Source organism: Globicephala melas, chromosome 10 (assembly GCF_963455315.2).
Source record: "Globicephala melas chromosome 10, mGloMel1.2, whole genome shotgun sequence".
Classification (NCBI taxonomy): Eukaryota; Metazoa; Chordata; class Mammalia; order Artiodactyla; family Delphinidae; genus Globicephala; species Globicephala melas.
Genome location: NC_083323.1, coordinates 18,457,185 through 18,468,489, shown reverse-complemented (window position 1 = coordinate 18,468,489; position 11,305 = coordinate 18,457,185). Strand labels below are relative to the sequence as shown.

The 11,305-nt window shown below is 37.0% G+C and overlaps 1 pseudogene; it reads right to left on the bottom strand.

Annotated features, from left to right (window-relative positions):
- Positions 1 to 400: 400 nt before the first annotated feature.
- On the bottom strand, positions 401 to 1,811 carry LOC115852589 (programmed cell death protein 10-like; annotated as a pseudogene).
- Between the last annotated feature and the right edge of the window lie 9,494 nt (positions 1,812 to 11,305).

The following is an 11,305-nucleotide window of genomic DNA, read 5'->3' as shown; positions in this document are numbered from 1 at the left end:
ATTGTAGTCCATGCTTAGAACATATCCCTTAATCCATATTATTCATAGAGTGTTCTGCTTTTTTAAAACAGATGTGAACTATTGAGTATTTGCCACCAAATATTGTTAAATACATCATCGGCAGCACATCGCTTCCAAGTTAAAATGTCAGAAACAAATACCAATATTTACAATTATTTTAAGGCATGTTATATGAGACATTAGACTGTAAATTTTTTGGCTTATAAGTCTTAAATAAATGATAATAGCAAATAAAATCTTCAGTGCGAGATTGTGATTAAGAGACATTTTACAAAAACACAAAGTGGCAATAATACCACTCAACATCCTGGGTTAGATCCCTTCAGGAGAGACTCATAATTTATACAGTCAAACTTGAAAATTTACAGATAAAGGTAGTTCAACGCTGCCACTGAGAAGCACATCTCTTAACGTGTCCAGCCTTGAGGGCAGGTTTGAAGGTCTGAAACACCAAGTTGGTTTGATGATTTAGTCGGTTGGCACTTAGGAATACACTGATTGCCCTGCCATTTCAAAATAGTTTTTCAGAGTATGTCTGAAACTTTCGGAATACTTTAAAAATTCTTTATTTTTGGCACTCAAGTGCTATGCGGTTCTGGTATTAGTATTTCTTGAAGACATTACTCACTGCATCAAAGAGTTCTTTAATTGTACTAGGGATATCCTTGACTGCTTGCAGAAATCTCACTCTGGTATTGATCTCCGCTGGGATCTTACTGGGACTTTGTTTAGGCGCTCCTGCCTTTTCAGTTGGGTCCTGGAATTCTGCCTCTGGTTGTTTAATCACATACTCTTCCACATCAGTGGCAGCCATTCGAAGGAGGGACTTAGTGAAGTTAACTTCTACACTGTTGTCCTCTAAAAGTTTCATAATGACATCTTATGTGAAACCTGTATTTTCTTCCTGTCCTGATATGTGCAGTCTTTGTGCTGAGCTCAAGGATTTGACTTTAGTTTGTGTTATACCTCCTACTCTACCTTCTTTAGAAAGGAAAGGTTTCTCAAACAAAGAAATAGGAACTTGACCATGTACTGTCCCAACTACTTTTGAACATGGTCTGAATAGTATAACATCTACTAGGACTTAAGGTACTAGCATTGATAATGAGAACCCTTCACATGTACAGTGTGTTACCATTTTTAAGTGCTTTTATATATATCAATTAATCTTCATAACTTCCCCTGTTGATGTTTATTTGCTCCCTACTGGGTACACGGCACTGTACTGGACCTTTATTAGCCTATCTGATCCTCACAATGCAATGAATAAAGTTTTCTCTTGTGATGAAATAAAAATGTACATTTTTAAAACAGTGGCCATCAAAATGCCTTTTAGGACAAAAATTGTCTTGGGAGGAAAAGGGGAATATCTTGATAAACAACTGGGAATAGAAGTTGGAATCCTAGAAGCTTGGCTATCAGCAGGAACCCAAGGAAAACAGAGAGAGATGGTCAAGAAAATGGGCGTAAATGGGCATGGGGGGTGAAGTTTAAATGTAGAAAGGGCATTCAGGGAAACCTCACTGATGAGACCATGAGGAATAAGCATCTTAAGGGATTCTCAGAAAGCCAGGGGAGGATCTGAAACTTTTATGTTTGAGCTAATTTTTTTTTTGTAGTTCAAGGAACAGAGACTCTCTAGCTGTCATATTAGTATTTATAGAGGGATAGGGAAATTGAGGCTAAAAAGAGGGGCAATTGGAGATCATAGAGTCAGATACAAGTTTATCTTACTTGTATCTTACTTGAGATGGGTCTGAGGTCACAAGCTTAGGCTCCACCCCAGACATACTTGACTCCACATCCCCTCTTTTGGCTAGACACCCTGCAGCCTCTGATGATGGGGAGAACTCTCCAGAGCTAAAGAAGGGTTAGCCAACCTTTTCCCTGTGTCAAAGCAGAGCCCAGAGCAGGGACGGCCCTGTACATTCCACAGATGAGCTTCGCGCTGAAGGAGTCTAAGCAACTGACGACAGCAATGCCTGACCTTCCCTGCTCCCAAGCTAAAGAGTGGTGTCTGGATGTTGGGGAGAGAGGGGTGTCTGAGAAATATTTCCAGAATGTAAGAGGTGGGGCAAAGGTCCTGGCAATCGCTGGAAGGAAACAGTTCATGGGCTCACTGCCTTTTTCAGCCAAAGGAATTCCTAAAGGAGAGACACAGAGAAACGTCAGCCTATAGGAATAATTGCAGAAGACAATGTCCCCGAAGTTACCCAACACAGGTAACTTCTATTCTTAATTATGGGTGTTTTATTCCCCAAGCATCCAGGTTCACACAACAGGGGATGGTGGACATGCCAGACGCTTGAGTGGTATGCACTGTCTGCTGACTTCAGGGGTCCATCCAGCCAAAGAGAGTTCCCATGGTGTCCCTGTGGGTCCTCAGCAATGAACAAAACCAGAGGCAGCTCCCTCTGGGGACACAGCAATTTTTCAAGCGTTATCTCATTTAATCCTCATAACACATCTATGAGGCAGGTCACAGTATCATACCGATTCTACAGATGAATAAATGGAGAATAAAAGGAGTGAAATAACTTGTCAGAGGCCACACAGCCAGTCAGGTGAATCAGATCTGATCTCAAAATCCATGTCCTGCAGTAGTTTGAGAGGATGATGAACTTTCAAAAGCTCCTCACTAGAATATGAGCTCTTGAATGAGACAGGTGGGGTCTTACTAATCTTTACAATCTTTATCACTCCCCAAAGCACAGTGCCTAGCACACTGGTACCCTGTCAACTCATTCATTCATTCATTCATCAGAAGATCTTTACTGAGCCCTGCTGGGTGTCAGCACAGTATTGGTCCCTGGTGATACAGAGCATGGCAAGGTGCACAGGAGTGAGCTAACTTTCCCCAGTGCTGAAAAGACAGAATCATCGTGTTCCTGGGCTGACCTGATAGGGGAGGGCATACGTGGATAAACAAGAGGACACACAACCTCCCACTGGGAGATGTCATGGGGTTGGACCCTGAGAAACACTTGACTCAGCTCTAGACAATGGAGCCCAAGGTGGACCTTAGATGTCTAGTTAAGGGTAACCAGTTTCTAACGCCCAGCTTGGCTGTAGGACCTGCAACTCTGGTTAGTGGAGCATGGAATAGACGCTACCTTTTGGCCAGTGGGTTTGAGAACACAGACTGCTTGTGTGCCAATCCTGGCTCTGATGCTGAGTAGCTTTGTGACCTTGAACAAGTTGTAAGATGGGATAATAGGAGAATCACTCTTGTAACATTGTGAGGATTAAATGAGTCAATATGTTTAAACACGTAAGAGTGTATCTGTGTTAGCAAATATCAAAGCAAGCATCACAGCCTGGCACCGATGTCGCATCACACGCTGCAGGATGCCCCCTGCCTTCACACTGCGTCCTCCACACCACATTCATCAGACTCACGTACGGCCATGAAAAATGGTTGAAAGTTACCACCTTTGAGACTGTACTCAGCAGATGCAACTACTCCCCCTGCTCCCTGGCTGACTATACCACAGGTTAAGAGCGGCTTCAGAAAAGAGGAAGATGTATCCCAAACCAGGACGAAGATGAAAAGAGCGAGGTCCATAGAGCTCAAAACTGAAGAAAGCACTCAGGCGGACGATCATGCAAGTGCATCTGTCCATGGCTTTAAGAAGAAAAGCTGCAGGGATAGGATTTCAGCATTTGAATTACTGCTGCGTGTACCGTTTATAGAAGAGTAGTTTATTTTCTAGACAAGTTGTATTCCTCAAAAGTTTTAAAAATTGAACTATAGCTTAAAAATACTAGGGGAACTTGCTACTTAAGGACATTAACTTGTGAATGCATTTGTAGAACCAAGAATCCATTAGAGAATAACTTACTATTAATCAGAAACTGGACTGTCCCATGTTATGTTTGACTGCACTTTCTTTCTAAAAATTGTCATGTGTTATGCATGTAATATTTGTTTTCCTGATAGCAGAAGAAGTAAATTCATGTAAGGAAATCTTTGTGCAAGAGAAATGCAGCCTTGAGGGAAGTAAAGCATCAAAAGGTCTCAAAGAACTGCCATGGATTTTTCTGCATTGTTGTATAGTAGGTACAAAATAAAAGCTTTAAAAGGTGCAGCAGAGTTGTGTGAACTCTACAAGAATTATGGTCTTGCTAGGTTTTGGCCACTTGATAATTCTCCTCAAAGAAATATCTTTTTAAAACTTACTCTCTTTTTTTCTATTTTGTGAATATGCATTATTGTCAAAATATTCTCTTTTTCCTTCTTGAGTTCACTCTGTGGTTCTCTTTTTTAACTTCTTGAGTTGAACACTTAGTTCCTTAATTTTCTCTTTCTTTTGGATAGATGCATTTCAGATTACAGCTTTAGCTGCATCCTGTGAGTTTTGAAATAAGTTTTCCTTCACAAGTTCTAAATATTTTAAACTTTCATTAGATTTCTTCCTTGTTTCATAACACACTATGGGTGTTTCTAAAATTTCCAAGCCTGCAGATCTGGGGAGAGAGAGAATCTTTTTTTCTAATTATTTTGCTTTGTGGTTGAAGAATGTGGTCTGTGTAGTTTCAGTTCTGGTATTTACTGAGTTTTCATTTGTGACCTTCAACAGACTCTGATTTTGTAAATTTCCATGTATCTTTGGGAAAAAATGTATTTCGTAATTGTTTTATGCATGATTCTAAATATATCAATATTTTCATCAGATCAACTTCATCATTGCTTTGTATATGGGAGTAATATGTTACAAATTCCCATTTAAATTACATATTGGTCAATTTCTCCTTGTAATTCATTCAGTTTTTACTCCCTGTATTTTTGAGAATTCTTTTCTTAAAAGAATACAGGTTTCTGATTATATATTCCTGGTGAATATTTTCTATGTAATAATACTGTTTTGTTTTTTTGTTTTCTTTGCTAATAATGCTTTTTGTCTTAAGGGTTATTTAATTTAAAGTAATATCATTATATCAGTTATATTTTGATTTATAACTGCATGGTACATCTTTTTCTATCCTTTTATGTTAAAAAAGTTCCTTATAAATATGTCTTAGGTATACCTATTATAAAAAAAACATATTACTGAATTTGTTATTGTAGTTGTCATTTTTGCTTTTAAAGTCCAATCTAGAGATTCTAGGAAGATAGTAGTGACAGTGACATTGTAGCTTTCCATCTTAGTGAATTCCCACATTAAAGCAAACACAGCAATTAAATAGCAAAACCAAAGATCCCTGGACAACATTTACCACAAAACTAGGCAACAAGGTATCTCCCCTAGTATAAGCACATGGGGACAAACCAGCAACAGCCATGAGACTCACATGGTATTGGCACCTGTGCAGGAGAAAGTTGAGGGAAGTACACAGGGTTGTGTCAACTGGTGAACAGAACCCCAAAAGAGCCAACGGTTATTTACTGGAGAGCAGAGTGGGTCAATTTGAGTACATCAGATGAAACTGAGAATGAATTCTCTCTCTAATACCAAGTGAGTTCAAGGAGCACGAAGTAAGGACTGAAAGGGTTGAAGCAGTTTAATCCTTATGAACTCTCAAAACTTAAATGGATTTTCTTCCAATTAAGGAACCATACTGTGAAGAAACTACTAGAAGTAGAATAAAATTGAGCAATTAGGGAAAAGTAAGATTAAAAAAGAGAAGATTCCCACCCAAGTGGAGAAAGGAAGACAGTCAGGAAATCTTGGAAAGCAAGTGGCCATATTTTTAAACACTACATAAAAATAACAGAAAAAGGAGCTTTGTGACATTAGAAAAGCTTTACTAAATCCTGCCTCAATCTAAAAGGTCAGGAAAACTAATTTCACATAAAAGTGAGCAACAGAGAAGCATCAAGTTCAAATCTCATATGAAGTTATAATAAGAAATGAAGTAACAGGGAGCATGGTAATATTTTTAGAGATGATGAAAGCATCCCAGAAAAGTATGCCCACAAACAGACCAAAATGCAACTTATTATTTAAAAATTAGTTATGACATCCTACAGGATACCAGGATACCTGTACTGGACACAATTTAGAAGAAGAGAGCTTGCACTTAGCATCAGACAGGCATCATGCTGCAGTGATACCTGTTATCATCCTGCCTGTAAAGAAGAGGACATGAACTGAGGAGTGTAGCAGGTAGCCTATTTTGAATATTGAAGAACTAGTGAAGCCAGATGCAGACCTCAAAATTCACGTCTGTTCTTTCAGCGCCCATCAAGTTTGTGGGGCTTAATGCCTTATAATCAAAACTAATCCACATCACTTACTGACTCCTTTCCAAATTAAAAAGAAAAATGTTTCATGTCAAAAAAATTTTTTTAATTTTAAAATAAAAATTAGTTAAAAGACATTAAGAAAGTTACACAGAATATGAAAAAAACATATATCAAAATTTTTAAAGCTGGGAACTTAAATTCTAGAACTCAGAAAAGAATCAGAAATAAAATATCCTTTAAGAAATCAAGACAAAAATAGAAGGATACAGTGTGGAAAAAACACTCAGCTAACGAGCTAAAGGACAGAAGGTGGAAAAGGAATTTTTTTTTATTCAAACAAGAAGTCACAAAAATTATAATCATTCTCATCAGTTCACTCAGTCCCATGTAATTAATTTTTTTTCATGTTGATCTTTTGTTAGCACTTTTATGAATTCATCAGTTTTCCATTAGAGTTCTGAAAATGCTTATTCATTCAGTTCAGCAGTATAGTCAGTTACCAGAAACCTGTACTTGTCAGAGTCTTTTCCATGAATTCCTTGAAGATGAAACCCTTTTATAGGAACATTTTTGCAAAAGCATCAGAGTACACCCAGAACTGTCTGTAAATGACAAAAGACTTAAAAATGACCACGGTTAAAGATTTGATGAAAGTTCATAATAATGAAATTGACAAGGAAATTTAGTTATTTCTGAGATATACATTTTAAAATAATAACGAGAATTATGACTTATAACATTATACCAGAACATATAAGATTTTTAGGAATTTCATGTAATGTCTGAAACATTTATATTAATATATTTCCATACAAATAACCCAAAGAAAGTTTCCTATTAGTTTGTTTTTTTCTTGAATTTTATTTATTTTTTTATATAGCAGGCTGTTATTAGTCATCAATTTTATACATATCAGGGTATACAGGTCAATCCCAATCACCCAGTTCATCACACCACCATCCCCAACCCCCCACAGCTTTCCCCCCTTGGTGTCCATACGTTTGTTCTCTACATCTGTGTCTCAACTTCTGCCCTGCAAACCGGTTCATCTGTACCATTTTTCTAGGTTCCACATATATGTGTTAATATACAATATTTGTTTTTCTCTTTCTGACTTACTTCACTCTGTATGACAGTCTCTAGATCCATCCACGTCTCAACAAATGACCCAATTTCGTTCCTTTTTATGGCTGAGTAATATTCCACTGTATATATGCACCACGTCTTCTTTATCCATTCATCTGTCGATGGGCATTTAGGTTGCTTCCATGACCTGGCTATTGTAAATAGTGCTGCAATGAACATTGGGGTGCATGTGTCTTTCTGAATTATGGTTTTCTCTGGGTATATGCCCAGTAGTGGGATTGCTGGATCATATGGTAATTCTATTTTTAGTTTTTTAAGGAACCTCCATACTGTTCTCCATAGTGGCTGTATGAATTTACATTCCCACCAACAGTGCAAGAGGGTTCCCTTTTCTCTACACCCTCTCCAGTATCTGTTGATTGTAGATTTTCTGAAGATGCCCATTCTAACTGGTGTGAGGTGATACCTCATTGTAGTTTTGATTTGCATTTCTCTAATAATTAGTGATGTTGAGCAGCTTTTCATGTGCTTCTTGGCCATCTGTATGTCTTCTTTGGAGAAATATCTATTTAGCTCTTCTCCCCATTTTTGGATTGGGTTGTTTCTTTCTTTAATATTGAGCTGCATGAGCAGTTTATATATTTTGGATATTAATCCTTTGTCTGCTGGTTCGTTTGCAAATATTTTCTCCCATTCTGAGGGTTGTCTTTTCGTCTTGTTTATTGTTTCCTTTGCTGTGCAAAAGCTTTTAGTTTCATTAGGTACCATTTGTTTATTTTTGTTTTTATTTCCATTACTCTAAGAGGTGGATCAAAAAAGATCTTGCTGTGATTAATGTCAAAGAGTGCTCTTCCTATGTTTTCCTCTAAGAGTTTTATAGTGTCCAGTCTTACATTTAGGTCTCAAATCCATTTTGAGCTTATTTTTGTGTATGGTGTTAGGGAGTGTTCTAATTTCATTCTTTTACATGTAGCTGCCCAGTTTTCCCAGCACCACTTATTGAAGAGACTGTCTTTTCTCCATTGTATATCCTTGCCTCCTTTGTCATACATTAGTTGACCATAGGTGCGTGGGTTTACCTCTGGGCTTTCTATCTTGTTCCATTGATATATGTTTCTGTTTTTTGTGCCAGTACCATATGATCTTGATTACTGTAGCTTTGTAGTATAGTCTGAAGTCAGGGACTCTGATTCCTCCAGCTCTGTTTTTTTCCCTCAAGACTGCTTTGGCTATTCAGGGTCCTTTGTGTCTCCATACAAATTTTAAGATTTTTTGTTCTAGTTCCATAAAAAATGCCATGGGTAATTCAATAGGGATTGCATTGAATCTGTAGATTACTTTGGGTAGTATAGTCATTTTCACAATATTGATTCTTCCAAGAACATGGTATATCTCTCCATCTGTTGGTATCATCTTTAATTTCTTTCATCAGTGTCTTATAGGTTTCTGCATACAGGTCTTTTGTCTCCCTAGGTAGGTTTATTCCTAGGTATTTTATTCTTTTTGTCGCAATGGTAAATGGGAGTGTTTCCTTAATTTCTCTTTCTGATTTTTCATCATTAGTGGATAGGAATGCAAGAGATTTCTGTGCATTAATTTTGTATCCTGCAACTTTACCAAATTCATTGATTAGCTCTAGTAGTTTTCTGGTGGCATTTTTAGGATTCTCTATGTATAGTATCATGTCATCTGCACACAGTGACAGTTTTATTTCTTCTTTTCCAATTTGTATTCCTTTTATTTCTTTTTCTTCTCTGACTGCCATGGCTAGGACTTCCAAAACTATGTTGAATAATAGTGGTGAGAGTGGACATCCTTGTCTTGTTCCTGATCTTAGAGGAAATGCTTTCAGTTTCTCACCATTGAGAATGATGATTGCTGTGGGTTTGTCATATATGGCCTTTATTATGTTGAGGTAGTTTCCCTCTATGCCCACTTTCTGAAGAGTTTTTGTTATAAATGGCTGTTGAATTTTGTCAAAAGCTTTTTCTGCATCTATTGAGATGATCATATGGTTTTTCTTCTTCAATTTGTTAATATGGTGTATCACAATGATTGATTTGTGTATATTGAAGAATCCTTGCATCCCTGGAATAAATCCCACTTGATCATGGTGTATGATCCTTTTAATGTGTTGTTGGATTCTGTTTGCTAGTATTTTCTTGAGGATTTTTGCATCTATATTCATCAGTGATATTGGTCTGTAATTTTCTTTGTTTGTAGTATCTTTGTCTGGTTTTGGTATCAGGGTAATGGTGGCCTCACAGGATGAGTTTGGGAGTGTTCCTTTCTCTGCAATTTTTTGGAAGAGTTTGAGATGGATGGGTGTCAGCTCTTGTCTACATATTTGATGGAATTCACCTGTGAAGCCATCTGGTCCTGGACTTTTGTTTGTTGGAAGATTTTTAATCACAGTTTCAATTTCATTACTTGTGATTGGTCTGTTCATATTTTCTATTTCTTCCTGGTTCAGTCTTGGAAGGTTATACCTTTCTAAGAATTTGTTCATTTCTTCCAGGTTGTCCATATTATTGGCACAGACTTGCTTGTAGTAGTCTCTTAGGATGCTTTGTGTTTCTGCGGTGTCTGTTGTAACTTCTCCTTTTTCATTTCTAATTTTATTGATTTGAGTCCTCTCCCTTTTTTTCTTGATGAGTTTGGGTAATGGTTTATCAATTTTGTTTCTCTTCTCAAAGAACAAGCTCTTAGTTTTATTGATCTTTGCTATTGTTTTCTTTATTTCTCTTTCATTTATTTCTGCTCTGCTCTTTATGATTTCTTTCTTTCTGCTAACTTTGGTTTTGTTTGTTCCTCTTTCTCTAGTTCCTTTAGGTGTAAGGTTAGATTGTTTGAGATTTTTCTTGTGTCTTGAAGTAGGTTTGTAGAGGTATAAACTTCCCTCTTAGAACTGCTTTTGGTGCAACCCATAGGTTTTGGATCATCGTGTTTTCGTTGTCATTTGTCTCTAGGTATTTTTTGATTTCCTCTTTGATTTCTTCAGTGATCTCTTGGTTATGTAGTAACGTATTGTTTAGCCTCCATGTGTTTGTGTTTTTTACATTTTTTTCCCTGTAATTCACTTCTAATCTCATAATGTTGTGGTCAGAAAAGATGCTTGATAGGATTTCAATTTTCCTAAATTTACTGAGGCTTGGTTTGTGATCCAAGATATGATATATCCTGGAGAATGTTCCATGTGCACTTGAGAAGAAAGTGTAAACTGCTGTTTTTGGATGGAATATCCTATAAATATCAATTAAATCTATCTGGTCTATTGTGTCATTTAAAGTTTCTGTTTCCTTATTTATTTTCATTTTGGATGATCTGTCCATTGCTGTAAGTGAGGTGTTAAAGTCCCCCACTATTATTCTGTTACTGTCGATTTCCTCTTTTATAGCTGTTAGCAGTTGTCTTATGTATTGAGGTGTTCCTATGTTGGCTGCATATATATTTATAATTGTTGTATCTTCTTGGATTGATCCCTTGATCATTATGTAGTGTCTTGCCTTGTCTCTTGTAACATTCTTTATTTTAAAGTCTATTTTATCAGATATGAGTATTGCTACTCCAGCTCTCTTTTGATTTCCATTTGCATGGAATACCTTTTTCCATCCCCTCACTTTCAGTCTGTATGTGTCCCTAGATCTGAAGTGGGTCTCTTGTAGACAGCATATATATGGGTCTCATTTTTGTATCCATTCAGCCAATCTGTGTCTTTTGGTTGGAGCATTCAATCCATTCACATTTAAGGTAATTATCGATATGTATGTTCCTATGACCATTTTCTTAATTGTTTTGGGTTTGTTTTTGTAAGTTCTTTTCTTCTCTTGTGTTTCCCACTTAGAGAAGTTTCTTTAGCATTTGTTGTAGAGCTGGTTTGGTGGTGCTGAATTCTCTTAGCTTTTGTTTGTCTGTAAAGCTTTTGATTTCTCCATCGAATCTGAATGAGATCCTTGCTGGGTATAGTAATCTTGGTTGTAGGTTCTTCCCTTTCATCACTTTAAGTATATC